At 41.3% G+C, this 22,923-nt stretch overlaps 75 non-coding genes across 75 annotated transcripts; all 75 read right to left on the bottom strand.

Moving 5' to 3' along the window:
* Positions 1 to 920: 920 nt before the first annotated feature.
* Positions 921 to 992, bottom strand: TRNAG-CCC (transfer RNA glycine (anticodon CCC)). Its single transcript has one exon. It is a non-coding gene; the product is annotated as a tRNA-Gly (tRNA).
* A 266-nt stretch (positions 993 to 1,258) lies between these two features.
* Positions 1,259 to 1,330, bottom strand: TRNAG-UCC (transfer RNA glycine (anticodon UCC)). The gene has a single exon. It is a non-coding gene; the product is annotated as a tRNA-Gly (tRNA).
* A 102-nt stretch (positions 1,331 to 1,432) lies between these two features.
* On the bottom strand, positions 1,433 to 1,504 carry TRNAG-CCC (transfer RNA glycine (anticodon CCC)). Its single transcript has one exon. It is a non-coding gene; the product is annotated as a tRNA-Gly (tRNA).
* A 266-nt stretch (positions 1,505 to 1,770) lies between these two features.
* On the bottom strand, positions 1,771 to 1,842 carry TRNAG-UCC (transfer RNA glycine (anticodon UCC)). Its single transcript has one exon. It is a non-coding gene; the product is annotated as a tRNA-Gly (tRNA).
* Positions 1,843 to 1,944: 102 nt separating this feature from the next.
* Positions 1,945 to 2,016, bottom strand: TRNAG-CCC (transfer RNA glycine (anticodon CCC)). The gene has a single exon. It is a non-coding gene; the product is annotated as a tRNA-Gly (tRNA).
* A 266-nt stretch (positions 2,017 to 2,282) lies between these two features.
* Positions 2,283 to 2,354, bottom strand: TRNAG-UCC (transfer RNA glycine (anticodon UCC)). The gene has a single exon. It is a non-coding gene; the product is annotated as a tRNA-Gly (tRNA).
* A 103-nt stretch (positions 2,355 to 2,457) lies between these two features.
* On the bottom strand, positions 2,458 to 2,529 carry TRNAG-CCC (transfer RNA glycine (anticodon CCC)). The gene has a single exon. It is a non-coding gene; the product is annotated as a tRNA-Gly (tRNA).
* Positions 2,530 to 3,163: 634 nt separating this feature from the next.
* TRNAG-CCC (transfer RNA glycine (anticodon CCC)) lies at positions 3,164 to 3,235 on the bottom strand. Its single transcript has one exon. It is a non-coding gene; the product is annotated as a tRNA-Gly (tRNA).
* Positions 3,236 to 3,501: 266 nt separating this feature from the next.
* TRNAG-UCC (transfer RNA glycine (anticodon UCC)) lies at positions 3,502 to 3,573 on the bottom strand. Its single transcript has one exon. It is a non-coding gene; the product is annotated as a tRNA-Gly (tRNA).
* A 102-nt stretch (positions 3,574 to 3,675) lies between these two features.
* On the bottom strand, positions 3,676 to 3,747 carry TRNAG-CCC (transfer RNA glycine (anticodon CCC)). The gene has a single exon. It is a non-coding gene; the product is annotated as a tRNA-Gly (tRNA).
* Positions 3,748 to 4,013: 266 nt separating this feature from the next.
* TRNAG-UCC (transfer RNA glycine (anticodon UCC)) lies at positions 4,014 to 4,085 on the bottom strand. The gene has a single exon. It is a non-coding gene; the product is annotated as a tRNA-Gly (tRNA).
* Positions 4,086 to 4,187: 102 nt separating this feature from the next.
* TRNAG-CCC (transfer RNA glycine (anticodon CCC)) lies at positions 4,188 to 4,259 on the bottom strand. The gene has a single exon. It is a non-coding gene; the product is annotated as a tRNA-Gly (tRNA).
* A 580-nt stretch (positions 4,260 to 4,839) lies between these two features.
* On the bottom strand, positions 4,840 to 4,911 carry TRNAG-CCC (transfer RNA glycine (anticodon CCC)). The gene has a single exon. It is a non-coding gene; the product is annotated as a tRNA-Gly (tRNA).
* A 266-nt stretch (positions 4,912 to 5,177) lies between these two features.
* Positions 5,178 to 5,249, bottom strand: TRNAG-UCC (transfer RNA glycine (anticodon UCC)). Its single transcript has one exon. It is a non-coding gene; the product is annotated as a tRNA-Gly (tRNA).
* Positions 5,250 to 5,352: 103 nt separating this feature from the next.
* TRNAG-CCC (transfer RNA glycine (anticodon CCC)) lies at positions 5,353 to 5,424 on the bottom strand. The gene has a single exon. It is a non-coding gene; the product is annotated as a tRNA-Gly (tRNA).
* Positions 5,425 to 6,004: 580 nt separating this feature from the next.
* TRNAG-CCC (transfer RNA glycine (anticodon CCC)) lies at positions 6,005 to 6,076 on the bottom strand. The gene has a single exon. It is a non-coding gene; the product is annotated as a tRNA-Gly (tRNA).
* A 266-nt stretch (positions 6,077 to 6,342) lies between these two features.
* On the bottom strand, positions 6,343 to 6,414 carry TRNAG-UCC (transfer RNA glycine (anticodon UCC)). The gene has a single exon. It is a non-coding gene; the product is annotated as a tRNA-Gly (tRNA).
* Positions 6,415 to 6,516: 102 nt separating this feature from the next.
* TRNAG-CCC (transfer RNA glycine (anticodon CCC)) lies at positions 6,517 to 6,588 on the bottom strand. The gene has a single exon. It is a non-coding gene; the product is annotated as a tRNA-Gly (tRNA).
* Positions 6,589 to 6,854: 266 nt separating this feature from the next.
* Positions 6,855 to 6,926, bottom strand: TRNAG-UCC (transfer RNA glycine (anticodon UCC)). The gene has a single exon. It is a non-coding gene; the product is annotated as a tRNA-Gly (tRNA).
* A 102-nt stretch (positions 6,927 to 7,028) lies between these two features.
* On the bottom strand, positions 7,029 to 7,100 carry TRNAG-CCC (transfer RNA glycine (anticodon CCC)). Its single transcript has one exon. It is a non-coding gene; the product is annotated as a tRNA-Gly (tRNA).
* Positions 7,101 to 7,366: 266 nt separating this feature from the next.
* Positions 7,367 to 7,438, bottom strand: TRNAG-UCC (transfer RNA glycine (anticodon UCC)). Its single transcript has one exon. It is a non-coding gene; the product is annotated as a tRNA-Gly (tRNA).
* Positions 7,439 to 7,540: 102 nt separating this feature from the next.
* TRNAG-CCC (transfer RNA glycine (anticodon CCC)) lies at positions 7,541 to 7,612 on the bottom strand. Its single transcript has one exon. It is a non-coding gene; the product is annotated as a tRNA-Gly (tRNA).
* A 266-nt stretch (positions 7,613 to 7,878) lies between these two features.
* Positions 7,879 to 7,950, bottom strand: TRNAG-UCC (transfer RNA glycine (anticodon UCC)). The gene has a single exon. It is a non-coding gene; the product is annotated as a tRNA-Gly (tRNA).
* Positions 7,951 to 8,052: 102 nt separating this feature from the next.
* On the bottom strand, positions 8,053 to 8,124 carry TRNAG-CCC (transfer RNA glycine (anticodon CCC)). The gene has a single exon. It is a non-coding gene; the product is annotated as a tRNA-Gly (tRNA).
* Positions 8,125 to 8,390: 266 nt separating this feature from the next.
* Positions 8,391 to 8,462, bottom strand: TRNAG-UCC (transfer RNA glycine (anticodon UCC)). Its single transcript has one exon. It is a non-coding gene; the product is annotated as a tRNA-Gly (tRNA).
* A 102-nt stretch (positions 8,463 to 8,564) lies between these two features.
* TRNAG-CCC (transfer RNA glycine (anticodon CCC)) lies at positions 8,565 to 8,636 on the bottom strand. The gene has a single exon. It is a non-coding gene; the product is annotated as a tRNA-Gly (tRNA).
* A 266-nt stretch (positions 8,637 to 8,902) lies between these two features.
* On the bottom strand, positions 8,903 to 8,974 carry TRNAG-UCC (transfer RNA glycine (anticodon UCC)). The gene has a single exon. It is a non-coding gene; the product is annotated as a tRNA-Gly (tRNA).
* Positions 8,975 to 9,076: 102 nt separating this feature from the next.
* On the bottom strand, positions 9,077 to 9,148 carry TRNAG-CCC (transfer RNA glycine (anticodon CCC)). The gene has a single exon. It is a non-coding gene; the product is annotated as a tRNA-Gly (tRNA).
* A 266-nt stretch (positions 9,149 to 9,414) lies between these two features.
* Positions 9,415 to 9,486, bottom strand: TRNAG-UCC (transfer RNA glycine (anticodon UCC)). Its single transcript has one exon. It is a non-coding gene; the product is annotated as a tRNA-Gly (tRNA).
* A 102-nt stretch (positions 9,487 to 9,588) lies between these two features.
* Positions 9,589 to 9,660, bottom strand: TRNAG-CCC (transfer RNA glycine (anticodon CCC)). The gene has a single exon. It is a non-coding gene; the product is annotated as a tRNA-Gly (tRNA).
* A 266-nt stretch (positions 9,661 to 9,926) lies between these two features.
* Positions 9,927 to 9,998, bottom strand: TRNAG-UCC (transfer RNA glycine (anticodon UCC)). Its single transcript has one exon. It is a non-coding gene; the product is annotated as a tRNA-Gly (tRNA).
* A 102-nt stretch (positions 9,999 to 10,100) lies between these two features.
* Positions 10,101 to 10,172, bottom strand: TRNAG-CCC (transfer RNA glycine (anticodon CCC)). Its single transcript has one exon. It is a non-coding gene; the product is annotated as a tRNA-Gly (tRNA).
* A 266-nt stretch (positions 10,173 to 10,438) lies between these two features.
* Positions 10,439 to 10,510, bottom strand: TRNAG-UCC (transfer RNA glycine (anticodon UCC)). Its single transcript has one exon. It is a non-coding gene; the product is annotated as a tRNA-Gly (tRNA).
* Positions 10,511 to 10,612: 102 nt separating this feature from the next.
* On the bottom strand, positions 10,613 to 10,684 carry TRNAG-CCC (transfer RNA glycine (anticodon CCC)). Its single transcript has one exon. It is a non-coding gene; the product is annotated as a tRNA-Gly (tRNA).
* A 266-nt stretch (positions 10,685 to 10,950) lies between these two features.
* TRNAG-UCC (transfer RNA glycine (anticodon UCC)) lies at positions 10,951 to 11,022 on the bottom strand. Its single transcript has one exon. It is a non-coding gene; the product is annotated as a tRNA-Gly (tRNA).
* Positions 11,023 to 11,124: 102 nt separating this feature from the next.
* TRNAG-CCC (transfer RNA glycine (anticodon CCC)) lies at positions 11,125 to 11,196 on the bottom strand. The gene has a single exon. It is a non-coding gene; the product is annotated as a tRNA-Gly (tRNA).
* A 266-nt stretch (positions 11,197 to 11,462) lies between these two features.
* TRNAG-UCC (transfer RNA glycine (anticodon UCC)) lies at positions 11,463 to 11,534 on the bottom strand. The gene has a single exon. It is a non-coding gene; the product is annotated as a tRNA-Gly (tRNA).
* A 104-nt stretch (positions 11,535 to 11,638) lies between these two features.
* TRNAG-CCC (transfer RNA glycine (anticodon CCC)) lies at positions 11,639 to 11,710 on the bottom strand. Its single transcript has one exon. It is a non-coding gene; the product is annotated as a tRNA-Gly (tRNA).
* Positions 11,711 to 11,976: 266 nt separating this feature from the next.
* On the bottom strand, positions 11,977 to 12,048 carry TRNAG-UCC (transfer RNA glycine (anticodon UCC)). Its single transcript has one exon. It is a non-coding gene; the product is annotated as a tRNA-Gly (tRNA).
* Positions 12,049 to 12,150: 102 nt separating this feature from the next.
* Positions 12,151 to 12,222, bottom strand: TRNAG-CCC (transfer RNA glycine (anticodon CCC)). Its single transcript has one exon. It is a non-coding gene; the product is annotated as a tRNA-Gly (tRNA).
* Positions 12,223 to 12,488: 266 nt separating this feature from the next.
* TRNAG-UCC (transfer RNA glycine (anticodon UCC)) lies at positions 12,489 to 12,560 on the bottom strand. Its single transcript has one exon. It is a non-coding gene; the product is annotated as a tRNA-Gly (tRNA).
* A 101-nt stretch (positions 12,561 to 12,661) lies between these two features.
* On the bottom strand, positions 12,662 to 12,733 carry TRNAG-CCC (transfer RNA glycine (anticodon CCC)). The gene has a single exon. It is a non-coding gene; the product is annotated as a tRNA-Gly (tRNA).
* Positions 12,734 to 12,999: 266 nt separating this feature from the next.
* TRNAG-UCC (transfer RNA glycine (anticodon UCC)) lies at positions 13,000 to 13,071 on the bottom strand. The gene has a single exon. It is a non-coding gene; the product is annotated as a tRNA-Gly (tRNA).
* Positions 13,072 to 13,172: 101 nt separating this feature from the next.
* On the bottom strand, positions 13,173 to 13,244 carry TRNAG-CCC (transfer RNA glycine (anticodon CCC)). The gene has a single exon. It is a non-coding gene; the product is annotated as a tRNA-Gly (tRNA).
* Positions 13,245 to 13,510: 266 nt separating this feature from the next.
* Positions 13,511 to 13,582, bottom strand: TRNAG-UCC (transfer RNA glycine (anticodon UCC)). The gene has a single exon. It is a non-coding gene; the product is annotated as a tRNA-Gly (tRNA).
* A 102-nt stretch (positions 13,583 to 13,684) lies between these two features.
* On the bottom strand, positions 13,685 to 13,756 carry TRNAG-CCC (transfer RNA glycine (anticodon CCC)). Its single transcript has one exon. It is a non-coding gene; the product is annotated as a tRNA-Gly (tRNA).
* A 266-nt stretch (positions 13,757 to 14,022) lies between these two features.
* Positions 14,023 to 14,094, bottom strand: TRNAG-UCC (transfer RNA glycine (anticodon UCC)). Its single transcript has one exon. It is a non-coding gene; the product is annotated as a tRNA-Gly (tRNA).
* A 102-nt stretch (positions 14,095 to 14,196) lies between these two features.
* On the bottom strand, positions 14,197 to 14,268 carry TRNAG-CCC (transfer RNA glycine (anticodon CCC)). The gene has a single exon. It is a non-coding gene; the product is annotated as a tRNA-Gly (tRNA).
* A 580-nt stretch (positions 14,269 to 14,848) lies between these two features.
* Positions 14,849 to 14,920, bottom strand: TRNAG-CCC (transfer RNA glycine (anticodon CCC)). The gene has a single exon. It is a non-coding gene; the product is annotated as a tRNA-Gly (tRNA).
* Positions 14,921 to 15,186: 266 nt separating this feature from the next.
* On the bottom strand, positions 15,187 to 15,258 carry TRNAG-UCC (transfer RNA glycine (anticodon UCC)). Its single transcript has one exon. It is a non-coding gene; the product is annotated as a tRNA-Gly (tRNA).
* Positions 15,259 to 15,361: 103 nt separating this feature from the next.
* TRNAG-CCC (transfer RNA glycine (anticodon CCC)) lies at positions 15,362 to 15,433 on the bottom strand. The gene has a single exon. It is a non-coding gene; the product is annotated as a tRNA-Gly (tRNA).
* Positions 15,434 to 16,013: 580 nt separating this feature from the next.
* On the bottom strand, positions 16,014 to 16,085 carry TRNAG-CCC (transfer RNA glycine (anticodon CCC)). Its single transcript has one exon. It is a non-coding gene; the product is annotated as a tRNA-Gly (tRNA).
* A 266-nt stretch (positions 16,086 to 16,351) lies between these two features.
* On the bottom strand, positions 16,352 to 16,423 carry TRNAG-UCC (transfer RNA glycine (anticodon UCC)). The gene has a single exon. It is a non-coding gene; the product is annotated as a tRNA-Gly (tRNA).
* A 104-nt stretch (positions 16,424 to 16,527) lies between these two features.
* TRNAG-CCC (transfer RNA glycine (anticodon CCC)) lies at positions 16,528 to 16,599 on the bottom strand. The gene has a single exon. It is a non-coding gene; the product is annotated as a tRNA-Gly (tRNA).
* Positions 16,600 to 16,865: 266 nt separating this feature from the next.
* TRNAG-UCC (transfer RNA glycine (anticodon UCC)) lies at positions 16,866 to 16,937 on the bottom strand. The gene has a single exon. It is a non-coding gene; the product is annotated as a tRNA-Gly (tRNA).
* Positions 16,938 to 17,041: 104 nt separating this feature from the next.
* On the bottom strand, positions 17,042 to 17,113 carry TRNAG-CCC (transfer RNA glycine (anticodon CCC)). The gene has a single exon. It is a non-coding gene; the product is annotated as a tRNA-Gly (tRNA).
* A 266-nt stretch (positions 17,114 to 17,379) lies between these two features.
* Positions 17,380 to 17,451, bottom strand: TRNAG-UCC (transfer RNA glycine (anticodon UCC)). Its single transcript has one exon. It is a non-coding gene; the product is annotated as a tRNA-Gly (tRNA).
* A 102-nt stretch (positions 17,452 to 17,553) lies between these two features.
* TRNAG-CCC (transfer RNA glycine (anticodon CCC)) lies at positions 17,554 to 17,625 on the bottom strand. The gene has a single exon. It is a non-coding gene; the product is annotated as a tRNA-Gly (tRNA).
* Positions 17,626 to 17,891: 266 nt separating this feature from the next.
* On the bottom strand, positions 17,892 to 17,963 carry TRNAG-UCC (transfer RNA glycine (anticodon UCC)). Its single transcript has one exon. It is a non-coding gene; the product is annotated as a tRNA-Gly (tRNA).
* Positions 17,964 to 18,065: 102 nt separating this feature from the next.
* Positions 18,066 to 18,137, bottom strand: TRNAG-CCC (transfer RNA glycine (anticodon CCC)). Its single transcript has one exon. It is a non-coding gene; the product is annotated as a tRNA-Gly (tRNA).
* Positions 18,138 to 18,403: 266 nt separating this feature from the next.
* On the bottom strand, positions 18,404 to 18,475 carry TRNAG-UCC (transfer RNA glycine (anticodon UCC)). The gene has a single exon. It is a non-coding gene; the product is annotated as a tRNA-Gly (tRNA).
* A 102-nt stretch (positions 18,476 to 18,577) lies between these two features.
* TRNAG-CCC (transfer RNA glycine (anticodon CCC)) lies at positions 18,578 to 18,649 on the bottom strand. Its single transcript has one exon. It is a non-coding gene; the product is annotated as a tRNA-Gly (tRNA).
* A 266-nt stretch (positions 18,650 to 18,915) lies between these two features.
* On the bottom strand, positions 18,916 to 18,987 carry TRNAG-UCC (transfer RNA glycine (anticodon UCC)). Its single transcript has one exon. It is a non-coding gene; the product is annotated as a tRNA-Gly (tRNA).
* Positions 18,988 to 19,089: 102 nt separating this feature from the next.
* On the bottom strand, positions 19,090 to 19,161 carry TRNAG-CCC (transfer RNA glycine (anticodon CCC)). The gene has a single exon. It is a non-coding gene; the product is annotated as a tRNA-Gly (tRNA).
* A 266-nt stretch (positions 19,162 to 19,427) lies between these two features.
* Positions 19,428 to 19,499, bottom strand: TRNAG-UCC (transfer RNA glycine (anticodon UCC)). Its single transcript has one exon. It is a non-coding gene; the product is annotated as a tRNA-Gly (tRNA).
* Positions 19,500 to 19,601: 102 nt separating this feature from the next.
* On the bottom strand, positions 19,602 to 19,673 carry TRNAG-CCC (transfer RNA glycine (anticodon CCC)). The gene has a single exon. It is a non-coding gene; the product is annotated as a tRNA-Gly (tRNA).
* Positions 19,674 to 19,939: 266 nt separating this feature from the next.
* Positions 19,940 to 20,011, bottom strand: TRNAG-UCC (transfer RNA glycine (anticodon UCC)). The gene has a single exon. It is a non-coding gene; the product is annotated as a tRNA-Gly (tRNA).
* Positions 20,012 to 20,113: 102 nt separating this feature from the next.
* TRNAG-CCC (transfer RNA glycine (anticodon CCC)) lies at positions 20,114 to 20,185 on the bottom strand. Its single transcript has one exon. It is a non-coding gene; the product is annotated as a tRNA-Gly (tRNA).
* A 440-nt stretch (positions 20,186 to 20,625) lies between these two features.
* TRNAG-CCC (transfer RNA glycine (anticodon CCC)) lies at positions 20,626 to 20,697 on the bottom strand. The gene has a single exon. It is a non-coding gene; the product is annotated as a tRNA-Gly (tRNA).
* Positions 20,698 to 21,137: 440 nt separating this feature from the next.
* TRNAG-CCC (transfer RNA glycine (anticodon CCC)) lies at positions 21,138 to 21,209 on the bottom strand. Its single transcript has one exon. It is a non-coding gene; the product is annotated as a tRNA-Gly (tRNA).
* Positions 21,210 to 21,475: 266 nt separating this feature from the next.
* TRNAG-UCC (transfer RNA glycine (anticodon UCC)) lies at positions 21,476 to 21,547 on the bottom strand. Its single transcript has one exon. It is a non-coding gene; the product is annotated as a tRNA-Gly (tRNA).
* Positions 21,548 to 21,651: 104 nt separating this feature from the next.
* TRNAG-CCC (transfer RNA glycine (anticodon CCC)) lies at positions 21,652 to 21,723 on the bottom strand. Its single transcript has one exon. It is a non-coding gene; the product is annotated as a tRNA-Gly (tRNA).
* A 266-nt stretch (positions 21,724 to 21,989) lies between these two features.
* TRNAG-UCC (transfer RNA glycine (anticodon UCC)) lies at positions 21,990 to 22,061 on the bottom strand. The gene has a single exon. It is a non-coding gene; the product is annotated as a tRNA-Gly (tRNA).
* A 102-nt stretch (positions 22,062 to 22,163) lies between these two features.
* TRNAG-CCC (transfer RNA glycine (anticodon CCC)) lies at positions 22,164 to 22,235 on the bottom strand. The gene has a single exon. It is a non-coding gene; the product is annotated as a tRNA-Gly (tRNA).
* A 440-nt stretch (positions 22,236 to 22,675) lies between these two features.
* TRNAG-CCC (transfer RNA glycine (anticodon CCC)) lies at positions 22,676 to 22,747 on the bottom strand. The gene has a single exon. It is a non-coding gene; the product is annotated as a tRNA-Gly (tRNA).
* Positions 22,748 to 22,923: the final 176 nt, after the last annotated feature.

Genomic DNA, 22,923 nt, shown 5'->3' with positions numbered 1-22,923 from the left:
TGCTGTTCTGTATGTGTGCCTGGTGTGATAGCGCCCTCTTGTGTATAGTGAACCATAAGGGGAATCGGCCCAGCTCTGCCCTACAGGCTATGTTTGAGGTGCTGCGATGGACTTGGAGGAGATATTTACAGAACTCCATGTGGAAGACTTCGGTAGGGCTGGAATCCCACTTTGTGTGGTCTGGGTAGGTCACTGGGCCCCATACCTCGCTGCCATATAGCAGTATAGGGGTGATGACGCTGTCAAATATCTTGAGCCAGACTCTCACAGGTGGTTTGAGGTGGTACAGTTGTCTTCTGATGGCATAGAAGGTTCTGCATGCTTTTCCTTTCAGGGCTTCTGCTGCTTGCTTGAGGCTCCCGTTATTGCTTAGCTCCAGACCGAGGTAGGTGTAGCTGCTGGTGTTCTCCAGCGTGGAGCCATTTAATGTGAAGGAGGGAGTGTTTATTTTGTTCTGGTTCCTCTTCTGAAACACCATGACTTTGGTCTTCTTTTGGTTGATGGGAAGCGCCCATGTGGTGCTGAATGTTTCCAGTACTGCCAGGCTATCTTGGAGGCCTCTTTCAGTTGGGGAGAGTAGCAGGAGGTCATCTGCGTACAGCAGGAACTTCACCTCTCGGTCATGCAGACTGAGGCCTGGAGTGGGGGAGGACTCTAGAGCTGTTGCTAGTCCATTTATATAGATGTTGAATAGAGTTGGGCTCAGGCTGCAGCCCTGTCTGACCCCACGGCCCTGTCGGAAGAAAGCCGTTGGCCGGGAATCGAACCCGGGTCAACTGCTTGGAAGGCAGCTATGCTCACCACTATACCACCAACGCTTGAACACGCACACGTTTTTTTACGTTTTCTGCCTCAGCACCATATTTTTTCATTCTTTTTAGTAAAAAGTAACATGTTGCAAAAAAAAACCCCATATCGCCTGCATTGGCCGGGAATCGAACCCGGGTCAATTGCTTGGGAAGCAACTATTCTCGCCACTATACCACCAATGCCTACCCCCACACTGAAAATGTGTGCTTTTGCTCATCAACTGTGCTAAGGTGTTACAAAAACAGCACCCTGGCATTTTTCTTATAATGAGCAGTAACTCTACGAAACTTTTATCAACAAGTGTGATCGAACATATAGTTAAGGTGAGACAGTTGAAAAGACGAGAAACTTTCTCTTCATTATTGTTATTTTAATTTTCAGTGTTGCTAAATTGTGTGAAGAACGAAAGAGAACCATGAGCCTTAAACCGAATAAAAGCATCACCAAATGCGTTGGCCGGGAATCGAACCCGGGTCAACTGCTTGGAAGGCAGCTATGCTCACCACTATACCACCAACGCTTGAACACGCACACGTTTTTTTACGTTTTCTGCCTCAGCACCATATTTTTTCATTCTTTTTAGTAAAAAGTAACATGTTGCAAAAAAAACCCCCATATCGCCTGCATTGGCCGGGAATCGAACCCGGGTCAATTGCTTGGGAAGCAACTATTCTCGCCACTATACCACCAATGCCTACCCCCACACTGAAAATGTGTGCTTTTGCTCATCAACTGTGCTAAGGTGTTACAAAAACAGCACCCTGGCATTTTTCTTATAATGAGCAGTAACTCTACGAAACTTTTATCAACAAGTGTGATCGAACATATAGTTAAGGTGAGACAGTTGAAAAGACGAGAAACTTTCTCTTCATTATTGTTATTTTAATTTTCAGTGTTGCTAAATTGTGTGAAGAACGAAAGAGAACCATGAGCCTTAAACCGAATAAAAGCATCACCAAATGCGTTGGCCGGGAATCGAACCCGGGTCAACTGCTTGGAAGGCAGCTATGCTCACCACTATACCACCAACGCTTGAACACGCACACGTTTTTTTACGTTTTCTGCCTCAGCACCATATTTTTTCATTCTTTTTAGTAAAAAGTAACATGTTGCAAAAAAAAACCCCATATCGCCTGCATTGGCCGGGAATCGAACCCGGGTCAATTGCTTGGGAAGCAACTATTCTCGCCACTATACCACCAATGCCTACCCCCACACTGAAAATGTGTGCTTTTGCTCATCAACTGTGCTAAGGTGTTACAAAAACAGCACCCTGGCATTTTTCTTATAATGAGCAGTAACTCTACGAAACTTTTATCAACAAGTGTGATCGAACATATAGTTAAGGTGAGACAGTTGAAAAGACGAGAAACTTTCTCTTCATTATTGTTATTTTAATTTTCAGTGTTGCTAAATTGTGTGAAGAACGAAAGAGAACCATGAGCCTTAAACCGAATAAAAGCATCACCAAATGCGTTGGCCGGGAATCGAACCCGGGTCAACTGCTTGGAAGGCAGCTATGCTCACCACTATACCACCAACGCTTGAACACGCACACGTTTTTTTACGTTTTCTGCCTCAGCACCATATTTTTTCATTCTTTTTAGTAAAAAGTAACATGTTGCAAAAAAAGAAACCTATATCGCCTGCATTGGCCGGGAATCGAACCCGGGTCAATTGCTTGGGAAGCAACTATTCTCGCCACTATACCACCAATGCCTACCCCCACACTGAAAATGTGTGCTTTTGTTCATCAACTGTGCTAAGGTGTTACAAAAACAGCACCCTGGCATTTTTCTTATAATGCGCAGTAACCCTACTAAACTTTTATCAACAACTGTAACGCGGCATAAAGTTAAGGTTAGACAGTTGAAATGAAGCAGAGAAACTTTCTCTTCATTATTGTTATTTTAATTTTTAGTATTGATAAATTGTGTGAAGAACAAAGAAAACCATGAGCCTTAAACAGAATAAAAGCATAACAAAATGCGTTGGCCAGGAATCGAACCCGGGTCAACTGCTTGGAAGGCAGCTATGCTCCCCACTATACCACCAACGCTTGAACACGCACACGTTTTTTTACGTTTTATGCCTGAGCACCATATTTTTTCATTTTTTTTAGTAAAAAGTAACATGTTGCAAAAAAAGAAACCTATATCGCCTGCATTGGCCAGGAATCGAACCCGGGTCAATTGCACTTGAACACGCACATGTTTTTTTACGTTTTCTGCTCAGCACTATACCACCAACGCTTGAACACGCACACTTTTTTTACGTTTTCTGCCTCAGCACCATATTTTTTCATTCTTTTTAGTAAAAAGTAACATGTTGCAAAAAAAAACCCCATATCGCCTGCATTGGCCGGGAATCGAACCCGGGTCAATTGCTTGGGAAGCAACTATTCTCGCCACTATACCACCAATGCCTACCCCCACACTGAAAATGTGTGCTTTTGCTCATCAACTGTGCTAAGGTGTTACAAAAACAGCACCCTGGCATTTTTCTTATAATGAGCAGTAACTCTACGAAACTTTTATCAACAAGTGTGATCGAACATATAGTTAAGGTGAGACAGTTGAAAAGACGAGAAACTTTCTCTTCATTATTGTTATTTTAATTTTCAGTGTTGCTAAATTGTGTGAAGAACGAAAGAGAACCATGAGCCTTAAACCGAATAAAAGCATCACCAAATGCGCTGGCCGGGAATCGAACCCGGGTCAACTGCTTGGAAGGCAGCTATGCTCACCACTATACCACCAACGCTTGAACACGCACACGTTTTTTTACGTTTTCTGCCTCAGCACCATATTTTTTCATTCTTTTTAGTAAAAAGTAACATGTTGCAAAAAAAAACCCCATATCGTCTGCATTGGCCGGGAATCGAACCCGGGTCAATTGCTTGGGAAGCAACTATTCTCGCCACTATACCACCAATGCCTACCCCCACACTGAAAATGTGTGCTTTTGCTCATCAACTGTGCTAAGGTGTTACAAAAACAGCACCCTGGCATTTTTCTTATAATGAGCAGTAACTCTACGAAACTTTTATCAACAAGTGTGATCGAACATATAGTTAAGGTGAGACAGTTGAAAAGACGAGAAACTTTCTCTTCATTATTGTTATTTTAATTTTTAGTGTTGCTAAATTGTGTGAAGAACGAAAGAGAACCATGAGCCTTAAACCGAATAAAAGCATCACCAAATGCGCTGGCCGGGAATCGAACCCGGGTCAACTGCTTGGAAGGCAGCTATGCTCACCACTATACCACCAACGCTTGAACACGCACACGTTTTTTTACGTTTTCTGCCTCAGCACCATATTTTTTCATTCTTTTTAGTAAAAAGTAACATGTTGCAAAAAAAAACCCCATATCGTCTGCATTGGCCGGGAATCGAACCCGGGTCAATTGCTTGGGAAGCAACTATTCTCGCCACTATACCACCAATGCCTACCCCCACACTGAAAATGTGTGCTTTTGCTCATCAACTGTGCTAAGGTGTTACAAAAACAGCACCCTGGCATTTTTCTTATAATGCGCAGTAACCCTACTAAACTTTTATCAACAACTGTAACGCGGCATAAAGTTAAGGTTAGACAGTTGAAATGAAGCAGAGAAACTTTCTCTTCATTATTGTTATTTTAATTTTTAGTATTGATAAATTGTGTGAAGAACAAAGAAAACCATGAGCCTTAAACAGAATAAAAGCATAACAAAATGCGTTGGCCAGGAATCGAACCCGGGTCAACTGCTTGGAAGGCAGCTATGCTCCCCACTATACCACCAACGCTTGAACACACACACGTTTTTTTACGTTTTATGCCTGAGCACCATATTTTTTCATTTTTTTTAGTAAAAAGTAACATGTTGCAAAAAAAGAAACCTATATCGCCTGCATTGGCCAGGAATCGAACCCGGGTCAATTGCACTTGAACACGCACATGTTTTTTTACGTTTTCTGCTCAGCACCATATTTTTTCATTCTTTTTAGTAAAAAGTAACATGTTGCAAAAAAAACCCCCATATCGCCTGCATTGGCCGGGAATCGAACCCGGGTCAATTGCTTGGGAAGCAACTATTCTCGCCACTATACCACCAATGCCTACCCCCACACTGAAAATGTGTGCTTTTGCTCATCAACTGTGCTAAGGTGTTACAAAAACAGCACCCTGGCATTTTTCTTATAATGAGCAGTAACTCTACGAAACTTTTATCAACAAGTGTGATCGAACATATAGTTAAGGTGAGACAGTTGAAAAGACGAGAAACTTTCTCTTCATTATTGTTATTTTAATTTTCAGTGTTGCTAAATTGTGTGAAGAACGAAAGAGAACCATGAGCCTTAAACCGAATAAAAGCATCACCAAATGCGTTGGCCGGGAATCGAACCCGGGTCAACTGCTTGGAAGGCAGCTATGCTCACCACTATACCACCAACGCTTGAACACGCACACGTTTTTTTACGTTTTCTGCCTCAGCACCATATTTTTTCATTCTTTTTAGTAAAAAGTAACATGTTGCAAAAAAAGAAACCTATATCGCCTGCATTGGCCGGGAATCGAACCCGGGTCAATTGCTTGGGAAGCAACTATTCTCGCCACTATACCACCAATGCCTACCCCCACACTGAAAATGTGTGCTTTTGTTCATCAACTGTGCTAAGGTGTTACAAAAACAGCACCCTGGCATTTTTCTTATAATGCGCAGTAACCCTACTAAACTTTTATCAACAACTGTAACGCGGCATAAAGTTAAGGTTAGACAGTTGAAATGAAGCAGAGAAACTTTCTCTTCATTATTGTTATTTTAATTTTTAGTATTGATAAATTGTGTGAAGAACAAAGAAAACCATGAGCCTTAAACAGAATAAAAGCATAACAAAATGCGTTGGCCAGGAATCGAACCCGGGTCAACTGCTTGGAAGGCAGCTATGCTCCCCACTATACCACCAACGCTTGAACACGCACACGTTTTTTTACGTTTTATGCCTGAGCACCATATTTTTTCATTTTTTTTAGTAAAAAGTAACATGTTGCAAAAAAAGAAACCTATATCGCCTGCATTGGCCAGGAATCGAACCCGGGTCAATTGCACTTGAACACGCACATGTTTTTTTACGTTTTCTGCTCAGCACCATATTTTTTCATTCTTTTTAGTAAAAAGTAACATGTTGCAAAAAAAACCCCCATATCGCCTGCATTGGCCGGGAATCGAACCCGGGTCAATTGCTTGGGAAGCAACTATTCTCGCCACTATACCACCAATGCCTACCCCCACACTGAAAATGTGTGCTTTTGCTCATCAACTGTGCTAAGGTGTTACAAAAACAGCACCCTGGCATTTTTCTTATAATGAGCAGTAACTCTACGAAACTTTTATCAACAAGTGTGATCGAACATATAGTTAAGGTGAGACAGTTGAAAAGACGAGAAACTTTCTCTTCATTATTGTTATTTTAATTTTCAGTGTTGCTAAATTGTGTGAAGAACGAAAGAGAACCATGAGCCTTAAACCGAATAAAAGCATCACCAAATGCGTTGGCCGGGAATCGAACCCGGGTCAACTGCTTGGAAGGCAGCTATGCTCACCACTATACCACCAACGCTTGAACACGCACACGTTTTTTTACGTTTTCTGCCTCAGCACCATATTTTTTCATTCTTTTTAGTAAAAAGTAACATGTTGCAAAAAAAAACCCCATATCGCCTGCATTGGCCGGGAATCGAACCCGGGTCAATTGCTTGGGAAGCAACTATTCTCGCCACTATACCACCAATGCCTACCCCCACACTGAAAATGTGTGCTTTTGCTCATCAACTGTGCTAAGGTGTTACAAAAACAGCACCCTGGCATTTTTCTTATAATGAGCAGTAACTCTACGAAACTTTTATCAACAAGTGTGATCGAACATATAGTTAAGGTGAGACAGTTGAAAAGACGAGAAACTTTCTCTTCATTATTGTTATTTTAATTTTCAGTGTTGCTAAATTGTGTGAAGAACGAAAGAGAACCATGAGCCTTAAACCGAATAAAAGCATCACCAAATGCGTTGGCCGGGAATCGAACCCGGGTCAACTGCTTGGAAGGCAGCTATGCTCACCACTATACCACCAACGCTTGAACATGCACACGTTTTTTTACGTTTTCTGCCTCAGCACCATATTTTTTCATTCTTTTTAGTAAAAAGTAACATGTTGCAAAAAAAAACCCCATATCGCCTGCATTGGCCGGGAATCGAACCCGGGTCAATTGCTTGGGAAGCAACTATTCTCGCCACTATACCACCAATGCCTACCCCCACACTGAAAATGTGTGCTTTTGCTCATCAACTGTGCTAAGGTGTTACAAAAACAGCACCCTGGCATTTTTCTTATAATGAGCAGTAACTCTACGAAACTTTTATCAACAAGTGTGATCGAACATATAGTTAAGGTGAGACAGTTGAAAAGACGAGAAACTTTCTCTTCATTATTGTTATTTTAATTTTCAGTGTTGCTAAATTGTGTGAAGAACGAAAGAGAACCATGAGCCTTAAACCGAATAAAAGCATCACCAAATGCGTTGGCCGGGAATCGAACCCGGGTCAACTGCTTGGAAGGCAGCTATGCTCACCACTATACCACCAACGCTTGAACACGCACACGTTTTTTTACGTTTTCTGCCTCAGCACCATATTTTTTCATTCTTTTTAGTAAAAAGTAACATGTTGCAAAAAAAAACCCCATATCGCCTGCATTGGCCGGGAATCGAACCCGGGTCAATTGCTTGGGAAGCAACTATTCTCGCCACTATACCACCAATGCCTACCCCCACACTGAAAATGTGTGCTTTTGCTCATCAACTGTGCTAAGGTGTTACAAAAACAGCACCCTGGCATTTTTCTTATAATGAGCAGTAACTCTACGAAACTTTTATCAACAAGTGTGATCGAACATATAGTTAAGGTGAGACAGTTGAAAAGACGAGAAACTTTCTCTTCATTATTGTTATTTTAATTTTCAGTGTTGCTAAATTGTGTGAAGAACGAAAGAGAACCATGAGCCTTAAACCGAATAAAAGCATCACCAAATGCGTTGGCCGGGAATCGAACCCGGGTCAACTGCTTGGAAGGCAGCTATGCTCACCACTATACCACCAACGCTTGAACACGCACACGTTTTTTTACGTTTTCTGCCTCAGCACCATATTTTTTCATTCTTTTTAGTAAAAAGTAACATGTTGCAAAAAAAAACCCCATATCGCCTGCATTGGCCGGGAATCGAACCCGGGTCAATTGCTTGGGAAGCAACTATTCTCGCCACTATACCACCAATGCCTACCCCCACACTGAAAATGTGTGCTTTTGCTCATCAACTGTGCTAAGGTGTTACAAAAACAGCACCCTGGCATTTTTCTTATAATGAGCAGTAACTCTACGAAACTTTTATCAACAAGTGTGATCGAACATATAGTTAAGGTGAGACAGTTGAAAAGACGAGAAACTTTCTCTTCATTATTGTTATTTTAATTTTCAGTGTTGCTAAATTGTGTGAAGAACGAAAGAGAACCATGAGCCTTAAACCGAATAAAAGCATCACCAAATGCGTTGGCCGGGAATCGAACCCGGGTCAACTGCTTGGAAGGCAGCTATGCTCACCACTATACCACCAACGCTTGAACACGCACACGTTTTTTTACGTTTTCTGCCTCAGCACCATATTTTTTCATTCTTTTTAGTAAAAAGTAACATGTTGCAAAAAAAAACCCCATATCGCCTGCATTGGCCGGGAATCGAACCCGGGTCAATTGCTTGGGAAGCAACTATTCTCGCCACTATACCACCAATGCCTACCCCCACACTGAAAATGTGTGCTTTTGCTCATCAACTGTGCTAAGGTGTTACAAAAACAGCACCCTGGCATTTTTCTTATAATGAGCAGTAACTCTACGAAACTTTTATCAACAAGTGTGATCGAACATATAGTTAAGGTGAGACAGTTGAAAAGACGAGAAACTTTCTCTTCATTATTGTTATTTTAATTTTCAGTGTTGCTAAATTGTGTGAAGAACGAAAGAGAACCATGAGCCTTAAACCGAATAAAAGCATCACCAAATGCGTTGGCCGGGAATCGAACCCGGGTCAACTGCTTGGAAGGCAGCTATGCTCACCACTATACCACCAACGCTTGAACATGCACACGTTTTTTTACGTTTTCTGCCTCAGCACCATATTTTTTCATTCTTTTTAGTAAAAAGTAACATGTTGCAAAAAAAAACCCCATATCGCCTGCATTGGCCGGGAATCGAACCCGGGTCAATTGCTTGGGAAGCAACTATTCTCGCCACTATACCACCAATGCCTACCCCCACACTGAAAATGTGTGCTTTTGCTCATCAACTGTGCTAAGGTGTTACAAAAACAGCACCCTGGCATTTTTCTTATAATGAGCAGTAACTCTACGAAACTTTTATCAACAAGTGTGATCGAACATATAGTTAAGGTGAGACAGTTGAAAAGACGAGAAACTTTCTCTTCATTATTGTTATTTTAATTTTCAGTGTTGCTAAATTGTGTGAAGAACGAAAGAGAACCATGAGCCTTAAACCGAATAAAAGCATCACCAAATGCGTTGGCCGGGAATCGAACCCGGGTCAACTGCTTGGAAGGCAGCTATGCTCACCACTATACCACCAACGCTTGAACACGCACACGTTTTTTTACGTTTTCTGCCTCAGCACCATATTTTTTCATTCTTTTTAGTAAAAAGTAACATGTTGCAAAAAAAAACCCCATATCGCCTGCATTGGCCGGGAATCGAACCCGGGTCAATTGCTTGGGAAGCAACTATTCTCGCCACTATACCACCAATGCCTACCCCCACACTGAAAATGTGTGCTTTTGCTCATCAACTGTGCTAAGGTGTTACAAAAACAGCACCCTGGCATTTTTCTTATAATGAGCAGTAACTCTACGAAACTTTTATCAACAAGTGTGATCGAACATATAGTTAAGGTGAGACAGTTGAAAAGACGAGAAACTTTCTCTTCATTATTGTTATTTTAATTTTCAGTGTTGCTAAATTGTGTGAAGAACGAAAGAGAACCATGAGCCTTAAACCGAATAAAAGCATCACCAAATGCGTTGGCCGGGAATCGAACCCGGGTCAACTGCTTGGAAGGCAGCTATGCTCACCACTATACCACCAACGCTTGAACACGCACACGTTTTTTTACGTTTTCTGCCTCAGCACCATATTTTTTCATTCTTTTTAGTAAAAAGTAACATGTTGCAAAAAAAAACCCCATATCGCCTGCATTGGCCGGGAATCGAACCCGGGTCAATTGCTTGGGAAGCAACTATTCTCGCCACTATACCACCAATGCCTACCCCCACACTGAAAATGTGTGCTTTTGCTCATCAACTGTGCTAAGGTGTTACAAAAACAGCACCCTGGCATTTTTCTTATAATGAGCAGTAACTCTACGAAACTTTTATCAACAAGTGTGATCGAACATATAGTTAAGGTGAGACAGTTGAAAAGACGAGAAACTTTCTCTTCATTATTGTTATTTTAATTTTCAGTGTTGCTAAATTGTGTGAAGAACGAAAGAGAACCATGAGCCTTAAACCGAATAAAAGCATCACCAAATGCGTTGGCCGGGAATCGAACCCGGGTCAACTGCTTGGAAGGCAGCTATGCTCACCACTATACCACCAACGCTTGAACACGCACACGTTTTTTTACGTTTTCTGCCTCAGCACCATATTTTTTCATTCTTTTTAGTAAAAAGTAACATGTTGCAAAAAAAAACCCCATATCGCCTGCATTGGCCGGGAATCGAACCCGGGTCAATTGCTTGGGAAGCAACTATTCTCGCCACTATACCACCAATGCCTACCCCCACACTGAAAATGTGTGCTTTTGCTCATCAACTGTGCTAAGGTGTTACAAAAACAGCACCCTGGCATTTTTCTTATAATGAGCAGTAACTCTACGAAACTTTTATCAACAAGTGTGATCGAACATATAGTTAAGGTGAGACAGTTGAAAAGACGAGAAACTTTCTCTTCATTATTGTTATTTTAATTTTCAGTGTTGCTAAATTGTGTGAAGAACGAAAGAGAACCATGAGCCTTAAACCGAATAAAAGCATCACCAAATGCGTTGGCCGGGAATCGAACCCGGGTCAACTGCTTGGAAGGCAGCTATGCTCACCACTATACCACCAACGCTTGAACACGCACACGTTTTTTTACGTTTTCTGCCTCAGCACCATATTTTTTCATTCTTTTTAGTAAAAAGTAACATGTTGCAAAAAAAAACCCCATATCGCCTGCATTGGCCGGGAATCGAACCCGGGTCAATTGCTTGGGAAGCAACTATTCTCGCCACTATACCACCAATGCCTACCCCCACACTGAAAATGTGTGCTTTTGCTCATCAACTGTGCTAAGGTGTTACAAAAACAGCACCCTGGCATTTTTCTTATAATGAGCAGTAACTCTACGAAACTTTTATCAACAAGTGTGATCGAACATATAGTTAAGGTGAGACAGTTGAAAAGACGAGAAACTTTCTCTTCATTATTGTTATTTTAATTTTCAGTGTTGCTAAATTGTGTGAAGAACGAAAGAGAACCATGAGCCTTAAACCGAATAAAAGCATCACCAAATGCGCTGGCCGGGAATCGAACCCGGGTCAACTGCTTGGAAGGCAGCTATGCTCACCACTATACCACCAACGCTTGAACACACACACACGTTTTTTTACGTTTTCTGCCTCAGCACCATATTTTTTCATTCTTTTTAGTAAAAAGTAACATGTTGCAAAAAAAAACCCCATATCGCCTGCATTGGCCGGGAATCGAACCCGGGTCAATTGCTTGGGAAGCAACTATTCTCGCCACTATACCACCAATGCCTACCCCCACACTGAAAATGTGTGCTTTTGCTCATCAACTGTGCTAAGGTGTTACAAAAACAGCACCCTGGCATTTTTCTTATAATGAGCAGTAACTCTACGAAACTTTTATCAACAAGTGTGATCGAACATATAGTTAAGGTGAGACAGTTGAAAAGACGAGAAACTTTCTCTTCATTATTGTTATTTTAATTTTCAGTGTTGCTAAATTGTGTGAAGAACGAAAGAGAACCATGAGCCTTAAACCGAATAAAAGCATCACCAAATGCGTTGGCCGGGAATCGAACCCGGGTCAACTGCTTGGAAGGCAGCTATGCTCACCACTATACCACCAACGCTTGAACACGCACACGTTTTTTTACGTTTTCTGCCTCAGCACCATATTTTTTCATTCTTTTTAGTAAAAAGTAACATGTTGCAAAAAAAAACCCCATATCGCCTGCATTGGCCGGGAATCGAACCCGGGTCAATTGCTTGGGAAGCAACTATTCTCACCACTATACCACCAATGCCTACCCCCACACTGAAAATGTGTGCTTTTGCTCATCAACTGTGCTAAGGTGTTACAAAAACAGCACCCTGGCATTTTTCTTATAATGAGCAGTAACTCTACGAAACTTTTATCAACAAGTGTGATCGAACATATAGTTAAGGTGAGACAGTTGAAAAGACGAGAAACTTTCTCTTCATTATTGTTATTTTAATTTTCAGTGTTGCTAAATTGTGTGAAGAACGAAAGAGAACCATGAGCCTTAAACCGAATAAAAGCATCACCAAATGCGTTGGCCGGGAATCGAACCCGGGTCAACTGCTTGGAAGGCAGCTATGCTCACCACTATACCACCAACGCTTGAACACGCACACTTTTTTTACGTTTTCTGCCTCAGCACCATATTTTTTCATTCTTTTTAGTAAAAAGTAACATGTTGCAAAAAAAAACCCCATATCGCCTGCATTGGCCGGGAATCGAACCCGGGTCAATTGCTTGGGAAGCAACTATTCTCGCCACTATACCACCAATGCCTACCCCCACACTGAAAATGTGTGCTTTTGCTCATCAACTGTGCTAAGGTGTTACAAAAACAGCACCCTGGCATTTTTCTTATAATGAGCAGTAACTCTACGAAACTTTTATCAACAAGTGTGATCGAACATATAGTTAAGGTGAGACAGTTGAAAAGACGAGAAACTTTCTCTTCATTATTGTTATTTTAATTTTCAGTGTTGCTAAATTGTGTGAAGAACGAAAGAGAACCATGAGCCTTAAACCGAATAAAAGCATCACCAAATGCGTTGGCCGGGAATCGAACCCGGGTCAACTGCTTGGAAGGCAGCTATGCTCACCACTATACCACCAACGCTTGAACACGCACACTTTTTTTACGTTTTCTGCCTCAGCACCATATTTTTTCATTCTTTTTAGTAAAAAGTAACATGTTGCAAAAAAAAACCCCATATCGCCTGCATTGGCCGGGAATCGAACCCGGGTCAATTGCTTGGGAAGCAACTATTCTCGCCACTATACCACCAATGCCTACCCCCACACTGAAAATGTGTGCTTTTGCTCATCAACTGTGCTAAGGTGTTACAAAAACAGCACCCTGGCATTTTTCTTATAATGAGCAGTAACTCTACGAAACTTTTATCAACAAGTGTGATCGAACATATAGTTAAGGTGAGACAGTTGAAAAGACGAGAAACTTTCTCTTCATTATTGTTATTTTAATTTTCAGTGTTGCTAAATTGTGTGAAGAACGAAAGAGAACCATGAGCCTTAAACCGAATAAAAGCATCACCAAATGCGCTGGCCGGGAATCGAACCCGGGTCAACTGCTTGGAAGGCAGCTATGCTCACCACTATACCACCAACGCTTGAACACGCACACGTTTTTTTACGTTTTCTGCCTCAGCACCATATTTTTTCATTCTTTTTAGTAAAAAGTAACATGTTGCAAAAAAAAACCCCATATCGTCTGCATTGGCCGGGAATCGAACCCGGGTCAATTGCTTGGGAAGCAACTATTCTCGCCACTATACCACCAATGCCTACCCCCACACTGAAAATGTGTGCTTTTGCTCATCAACTGTGCTAAGGTGTTACAAAAACAGCACCCTGGCATTTTTCTTATAATGAGCAGTAACTCTACGAAACTTTTATCAACAAGTGTGATCGAACATATAGTTAAGGTGAGACAGTTGAAAAGACGAGAAACTTTCTCTTCATTATTGTTATTTTAATTTTTAGTGTTGCTAAATTGTGTGAAGAACGAAAGAGAACCATGAGCCTTAAACCGAATAAAAGCATCACCAAATGCGCTGGCCGGGAATCGAACCCGGGTCAACTGCTTGGAAGGCAGCTATGCTCACCACTATACCACCAACGCTTGAACACGCACACGTTTTTTTACGTTTTCTGCCTCAGCACCATATTTTTTCATTCTTTTTAGTAAAAAGTAACATGTTGCAAAAAAAAACCCCATATCGTCTGCATTGGCCGGGAATCGAACCCGGGTCAATTGCTTGGGAAGCAACTATTCTCGCCACTATACCACCAATGCCTACCCCCACACTGAAAATGTGTGCTTTTGCTCATCAACTGTGCTAAGGTGTTACAAAAACAGCACCCTGGCATTTTTCTTATAATGCGCAGTAACCCTACTAAACTTTTATCAACAACTGTAACGCGGCATAAAGTTAAGGTTAGACAGTTGAAATGAAGCAGAGAAACTTTCTCTTCATTATTGTTATTTTAATTTTTAGTATTGATAAATTGTGTGAAGAACAAAGAAAACCATGAGCCTTAAACAGAATAAAAGCATAACAAAATGCGTTGGCCAGGAATCGAACCCGGGTCAACTGCTTGGAAGGCAGCTATGCTCCCCACTATACCACCAACGCTTGAACACACACACGTTTTTTTACGTTTTATGCCTGAGCACCATATTTTTTCATTTTTTTTAGTAAAAAGTAACATGTTGCAAAAAAAGAAACCTATATCGCCTGCATTGGCCAGGAATCGAACCCGGGTCAATTGCACTTGAACACGCACATGTTTTTTTACGTTTTCTGCTCAGCACCATATTTTTTCATTCTTTTTAGTAAAAAGTAACATGTTGCAAAAAAAACCCCCATATCGCCTGCATTGGCCGGGAATCGAACCCGGGTCAATTGCTTGGGAAGCAACTATTCTCGCCACTATACCACCAATGCCTACCCCCACACTGAAAATGTGTGCTTTTGCTCATCAACTGTGCTAAGGTGTTACAAAAACAGCACCCTGGCATTTTTCTTATAATGAGCAGTAACTCTACGAAACTTTTATCAACAAGTGTGATCGAACATATAGTTAAGGTGAGACAGTTGAAAAGACGAGAAACTTTCTCTTCATTATTGTTATTTTAATTTTCAGTGTTGCTAAATTGTGTGAAGAACGAAAGAGAACCATGAGCCTTAAACCGAATAAAAGCATCACCAAATGCGTTGGCCGGGAATCGAACCCGGGTCAACTGCTTGGAAGGCAGCTATGCTCACCACTATACCACCAACGCTTGAACACGCACACGTTTTTTTACGTTTTCTGCCTCAGCACCATATTTTTTCATTCTTTTTAGTAAAAAGTAACATGTTGCAAAAAAAGAAACCTATATCGCCTGCATTGGCCGGGAATCGAACCCGGGTCAATTGCTTGGGAAGCAACTATTCTCGCCACTATACCACCAATGCCTACCCCCACACTGAAAATGTGTGCTTTTGTTCATCAACTGTGCTAAGGTGTTACAAAAACAGCACCCTGGCATTTTTCTTATAATGCGCAGTAACCCTACTAAACTTTTATCAACAACTGTAACGCGGCATAAAGTTAAGGTTAGACAGTTGAAATGAAGCAGAGAAACTTTCTCTTCATTATTGTTATTTTAATTTTTAGTATTGATAAATTGTGTGAAGAACAAAGAAAACCATGAGCCTTAAACAGAATAAAAGCATAACAAAATGCGTTGGCCAGGAATCGAACCCGGGTCAACTGCTTGGAAGGCAGCTATGCTCCCCACTATACCACCAACGCTTGAACACGCACACGTTTTTTTACGTTTTATGCCTGAGCACCATATTTTTTCATTTTTTTTAGTAAAAAGTAACATGTTGCAAAAAAAGAAACCTATATCGCCTGCATTGGCCAGGAATCGAACCCGGGTCAATTGCACTTGAACACGCACATGTTTTTTTACGTTTTCTGCTCAGCACCATATTTTTTCATTCTTTTTAGTAAAAAGTAACATGTTGCAAAAAAAACCCCCATATCGCCTGCATTGGCCGGGAATCGAACCCGGGTCAATTGCTTGGGAAGCAACTATTCTCGCCACTATACCACCAATGCCTACCCCCACACTGAAAATGTGTGCTTTTGCTCATCAACTGTGCTAAGGTGTTACAAAAACAGCACCCTGGCATTTTTCTTATAATGAGCAGTAACTCTACGAAACTTTTATCAACAAGTGTGATCGAACATATAGTTAAGGTGAGACAGTTGAAAAGACGAGAAACTTTCTCTTCATTATTGTTATTTTAATTTTCAGTGTTGCTAAATTGTGTGAAGAACGAAAGAGAACCATGAGCCTTAAACCGAATAAAAGCATCACCAAATGCGCTGGCCGGGAATCGAACCCGGGTCAACTGCTTGGAAGGCAGCTATGCTCACCACTATACCACCAACGCTTGAACACACACACACGTTTTTTTACGTTTTCTGCCTCAGCACCATATTTTTTCATTCTTTTTAGTAAAAAGTAACATGTTGCAAAAAAAAACCCCATATCGCCTGCATTGGCCGGGAATCGAACCCGGGTCAATTGCTTGGGAAGCAACTATTCTCGCCACTATACCACCAATGCCTACCCCCACACTGAAAATGTGTGCTTTTGCTCATCAACTGTGCTAAGGTGTTACAAAAACAGCACCCTGGCATTTTTCTTATAATGAGCAGTAACTCTACGAAACTTTTATCAACAAGTGTGATCGAACATATAGTTAAGGTGAGACAGTTGAAAAGACGAGAAACTTTCTCTTCATTATTGTTATTTTAATTTTCAGTGTTGCTAAATTGTGTGAAGAACGAAAGAGAACCATGAGCCTTAAACCGAATAAAAGCATCACCAAATGCGCTGGCCGGGAATCGAACCCGGGTCAACTGCTTGGAAGGCAGCTATGCTCACCACTATACCACCAACGCTTGAACACACACACACGTTTTTTTACGTTTTCTGCCTCAGCACCATATTTTTTCATTCTTTTTAGTAAAAAGTAACATGTTGCAAAAAAAAACCCCATATCGCCTGCATTGGCCGGGAATCGAACCCGGGTCAATTGCTTGGGAAGCAACTATTCTCGCCACTATACCACCAATGCCTACCCCCACACTGAAAATGTGTGCTTTTGCTCATCAACTGTGCTAAGGTGTTACAAAAACAGCACCCTGGCATTTTTCTTATAATGAGCAGTAACTCTACGAAACTTTTATCAACAAGTGTGATCGAACATATAGTTAAGGTGAGACAGTTGAAAAGACGAGAAACTTTCTCTTCATTATTGTTATTTTAATTTTCAGTGTTGCTAAATTGTGTGAAGAACGAAAGAGAACCATGAGCCTTAAACCGAATAAAAGCATCACCAAATGCGTTGGCCGGGAATCGAACCCGGGTCAACTGCTTGGAAGGCAGCTATGCTCACCACTATACCACCAACGCTTGAACACGCACACGTTTTTTTACGTTTTCTGCCTCAGCACCATATTTTTTCATTCTTTTTAGTAAAAAGTAACATGTTGCAAAAAAAAACCCCATATCGCCTGCATTGGCCGGGAATCGAACCCGGGTCAATTGCTTGGGAAGCAACTATTCTCGCCACTATACCACCAATGCCTACCCCCACACTGAAAATGTGTGCTTTTGCTCATCAACTGTGCTAAGGTGTTACAAAAACAGCACCCTGGCATTTTTCTTATAATGAGCAGTAACTCTACGAAACTTTTATCAACAAGTGTGATCGAACATACAGTTAAGGTGAGACAGTTGAAAAGACGAGAAACTTTCTCTTCATTATTGTTATTTTAATTTTCAGTGTTGCTAAATTGTGTGAAGAACGAAAGAGAACCATGAGCCTTAAACCGAATAAAAGCATCACCAAATGCGTTGGCCGGGAATCGAACCCGGGTCAACTGCTTGGAAGGCAGCTATGCTCACCACTATACCACCAACGCTTAAACACGCACACGTTTTTTTACGTTTTCTGCCTCAGCACCATATTTTTTCATTCTTTTTAGTAAAAAGTAACATGTTGCAAAAAAAAACCCCATATCGCCTGCATTGGCCGGGAATCGAACCCGGGTCAATTGCTTGGGAAGCAACTATTCTCGCCACTATACCACCAATGCCTACCCCCACACTGAAAATGTGTGCTTTTGCTCATCAACTGTGCTAAGGTGTTACAAAAACAGCACCCTGGCATTTTTCTTATAATGAGCAGTAACTCTACGAAACTTTTATCAACAAGTGTGATCGAACATATAGTTAAGGTGAGACAGTTGAAAAGACGAGAAACTTTCTCTTCATTATTGTTATTTTAATTTTCAGTGTTGCTAAATTGTGTGAAGAACGAAAGAGAACCATGAGCCTTAAACCGAATAAAAGCATCACCAAATGCGTTGGCCGGGAATCGAACCCGGGTCAACTGCTTGGAAGGCAGCTATGCTCACCACTATACCACCAACGCTTGAACACGCACACGTTTTTTTACGTTTTCTGCCTCAGCACCATATTTTTTCATTCTTTTTAGTAAAAAGTAACATGTTGCAAAAAAAAACCCCATATCGCCTGCATTGGCCGGGAATCGAACCCGGGTCAATTGCTTGGGAAGCAACTATTCTCGCCACTATACCACCAATGCCTACCCCCACACTGAAAATGTGTGCTTTTGCTCATCAACTGTGCTAAGGTGTTACAAAAACAGCACCCTGGCATTTTTCTTATAATGAGCAGTAACTCTACGAAACTTTTATCAACAAGTGTGATCGAACATACAGTTAAGGTGAGACAGTTGAAAAGACGAGAAACTTTCTCTTCATTATTGTTATTTTAATTTTCAGTGTTGCTAAATTGTGTGAAGAACGAAAGAGAACCATGAGCCTTAAACCGAATAAAAGCATCACCAAATGCGTTGGCCGGGAATCGAACCCGGGTCAACTGCTTGGAAGGCAGCTATGCTCACCACTATACCACCAACGCTTAAACACGCACACGTTTTTTTACGTTTTCTGCCTCAGCACCATATTTTTTCATTCTTTTTAGTAAAAAGTAACATGTTGCAAAAAAAAACCCCATATCGCCTGCATTGGCCGGGAATCGAACCCGGGTCAATTACTTGGGAAGCAACTATTCTCGCCACTATACCACCAATGCCTACCCCCACACTGAAAATGTGTGCTTTTGCTCATCAACTGTGCTAAGGTGTTACAAAAACAGCACCCTGGCATTTTTCTTATAATGAGCAGTAACTCTACGAAACTTTTATCAACAAGTGTGATCGAACATATAGTTAAGGTGAGACAGTTGAAAAGACGAGAAACTTTCTCTTCATTATTGTTATTTTAATTTTCAGTGTTGCTAAATTGTGTGAAGAACGAAAGAGAACCATGAGCCTTAAACCGAATAAAAGCATCACCAAATGCGCTGGCCGGGAATCGAACCCGGGTCAACTGCTTGGAAGGCAGCTATGCTCACCACTATACCACCAACGCTTGAACACACACACGTTTTTTTACGTTTTCTGCCTCAGCACCATATTTTTTCATTCTTTTTAGTAAAAAGTAACATGTTGCAAAAAAAAACCCCATATCGCCTGCATTGGCCGGGAATCGAACCCGGGTCAATTGCTTGGGAAGCAACTATTCTCGCCACTATACCACCAATGCCTACCCCCACACTGAAAATGTGTGCTTTTGCTCATCAACTGTGCTAAGGTGTTACAAAAACAGCACCCTGGCATTTTTCTTATAATGAGCAGTAACTCTACGAAACTTTTATCAACAAGTGTGATCGAACATATAGTTAAGGTGAGACAGTTGAAAAGACGAGAAACTTTCTCTTCATTATTGTTATTTTAATTTTCAGTGTTGCTAAATTGTGTGAAGAACGAAAGAGAACCATGAGCCTTAAACCGAATAAAAGCATCACCAAATGCGTTGGCCGGGAATCGAACCCGGGTCAACTGCTTGGAAGGCAGCTATGCTCACCACTATACCACCAACGCTTGAACACGCACACGTTTTTTTACGTTTTCTGCCTCAGCACCATATTTTTTCATTCTTTTTAGTAAAAAGTAACATGTTGCAAAAAAAAAACCCATATCGCCTGCATTGGCCGGGAATCGAACCCGGGTCAATTGCTTGGGAAGCAACTATTCTCGCCACTATACCACCAATGCCTACCCCCACACTGAAAATGTGTGCTTTTGCTCATCAACTGTGCTAAGGTGTTACAAAAACAGCACCCTGGCATTTTTCTTATAATGAGCAGTAACTCTACGAAACTTTTATCAACAAGTGTGATCGAACATATAGTTAAGGTGAGACAGTTGAAAAGACGAGAAACTTTCTCTTCATTATTGTTATTTTAATTTTCAGTGTTGCTAAATTGTGTGAAGAACGAAAGAGAACCATGAGCCTTAAACCGAATAAAAGCATCACCAAATGCGTTGGCCGGGAATCGAACCCGGGTCAACTGCTTGGAAGGCAGCTATGCTCACCACTATACCACCTACGCTTGAACACGCACACGTTTTTTTACGTTTTCTGCCTCAGCACCATATTTTTTCATTCTTTTTAGTAAAAAGTAACATGTTGCAAAAAAAAACCCCATATCGCCTGCATTGGCCGGGAATCGATCCCGGGTCAATTGCTTGGGAAGCAACTATTCTCGCCACTATACCACCAATGCCTACCCCCACACTGAAAATGTGTGCTTTTGCTCATCAACTGTGCTAAGGTGTTACAAAAACAGCACCCTGGCATTTTTCTTATAATGAGCAGTAACTCTACGAAACTTTTATCAACAAGTGTGATCGAACATATAGTTAAGGTGAGACAGTTGAAAAGACGAGAAACTTTCTCTTCATTATTGTTATTTTAATTTTCAGTGTTGCTAAATTGTGTGAAGAACGAAAGAGAACCATGAGCCTTAAACCGAATAAAAGCATCACCAAATGCGTTGGCCGGGAATCGAACCCGGGTCAACTGCTTGGAAGGCAGCTATGCTCACCACTATACCACCTACGCTTGAACACGCACACGTTTTTTTACGTTTTCTGCCTCAGCACCATATTTTTTCATTCTTTTTAGTAAAAAGTAACATGTTGCAAAAAAAAACCCCATATCGCCTGCATTGGCCGGGAATCGATCCCGGGTCAATTGCTTGGGAAGCAACTATTCTCGCCACTATACCACCAATGCCTACCCCCACACTGAAAATGTGTGCTTTTGCTCATCAACTGTGCTAAGGTGTTACAAAAACAGCACCCTGGCATTTTTCTTATAATGAGCAGTAACTCTACGAAACTTTTATCAACAAGTGTGATCGAACATATAGTTAAGGTGAGACAGTTGAAAAGACGAGAAACTTTCTCTTCATTATTGTTATTTTAATTTTCAGTGTTGCTAAATTGTGTGAAGAACGAAAGAGAACCATGAGCCTTAAACCGAATAAAAGCATCACCAAATGCGCTGGCCGGGAATCGAACCCGGGTCAACTGCTTGGAAGGCAGCTATGCTCACCACTATACCACCAACGCTTGAACACACACACACGTTTTTTTACGTTTTCTGCCTCAGCACCATATTTTTTCATTCTTTTTAGTAAAAAGTAACATGTTGCAAAAAAAAACCCCATATCGCCTGCATTGGCCGGGAATCGAACCCGGGTCAATTGCTTGGGAAGCAACTATTCTCGCCACTATACCACCAATGCCTACCCCCACACTGAAAATGTGTGCTTTTGCTCATCAACTGTGCTAAGGTGTTACAAAAACAGCACCCTGGCATTTTTCTTATAATGAGCAGTAACTCTACGAAACTTTTATCAACAAGTGTGATCGAACATATAGTTAAGGTGAGACAGTTGAAAAGACGAGAAACTTTCTCTTCATTATTGTTATTTTAATTTTCAGTGTTGCTAAATTGTGTGAAGAACGAAAGAGAACCATGAGCCTTAAACCGAATAAAAGCATCACCAAATGCGTTGGCCGGGAATCGAACCCGGGTCAACTGCTTGGAAGGCAGCTATGCTCACCACTATACCACCAACGCTTGAACACGCACACGTTTTTTTACGTTTTCTGCCTCAGCACCATATTTTTTCATTCTTTTTAGTAAAAAGTAACATGTTGCAAAAAAAAAACCCATATCGCCTGCATTGGCCGGGAATCGAACCCGGGTCAATTGCTTGGGAAGCAACTATTCTCGCCACTATACCACCAATGCCTACCCCCACACTGAAAATGTGTGCTTTTGCTCATCAACTGTGCTAAGGTGTTACAAAAACAGCACCCTGGCATTTTTCTTATAATGAGCAGTAACTCTACGAAACTTTTATCAACAAGTGTGATCGAACATATAGTTAAGGTGAGACAGTTGAAAAGACGAGAAACTTTCTCTTCATTATTGTTATTTTAATTTTCAGTGTTGCTAAATTGTGTGAAGAACGAAAGAGAACCATGAGCCTTAAACCGAATAAAAGCATCACCAAATGCGTTGGCCGGGAATCGAACCCGGGTCAACTGCTTGGAAGGCAGCTATGCTCACCACTATACCACCTACGCTTGAACACGCACACGTTTTTTTACGTTTTCTGCCTCAGCACCATATTTTTTCATTCTTTTTAGTAAAAAGTAACATGTTGCAAAAAAAAACCCCATATCGCCTGCATTGGCCGGGAATCGATCCCGGGTCAATTGCTTGGGAAGCAACTATTCTCGCCACTATACCACCAATGCCTACCCCCACACTGAAAATGTGTGCTTTTGCTCATCAACTGTGCTAAGGTGTTACAAAAACAGCACCCTGGCATTTTTCTTATAATGAGCAGTAACTCTACGAAACTTTTATCAACAAGTGTGATCGAACATATAGTTAAGGTGAGACAGTTGAAAAGACGAGAAACTTTCTCTTC

This window comes from Anomaloglossus baeobatrachus, chromosome 3 (genome assembly GCF_048569485.1).
Source record: "Anomaloglossus baeobatrachus isolate aAnoBae1 chromosome 3, aAnoBae1.hap1, whole genome shotgun sequence".
Taxonomy (NCBI): domain Eukaryota; kingdom Metazoa; phylum Chordata; class Amphibia; order Anura; family Aromobatidae; genus Anomaloglossus; species Anomaloglossus baeobatrachus.
This window is presented reverse-complemented; position numbering and strand designations above follow the sequence as displayed.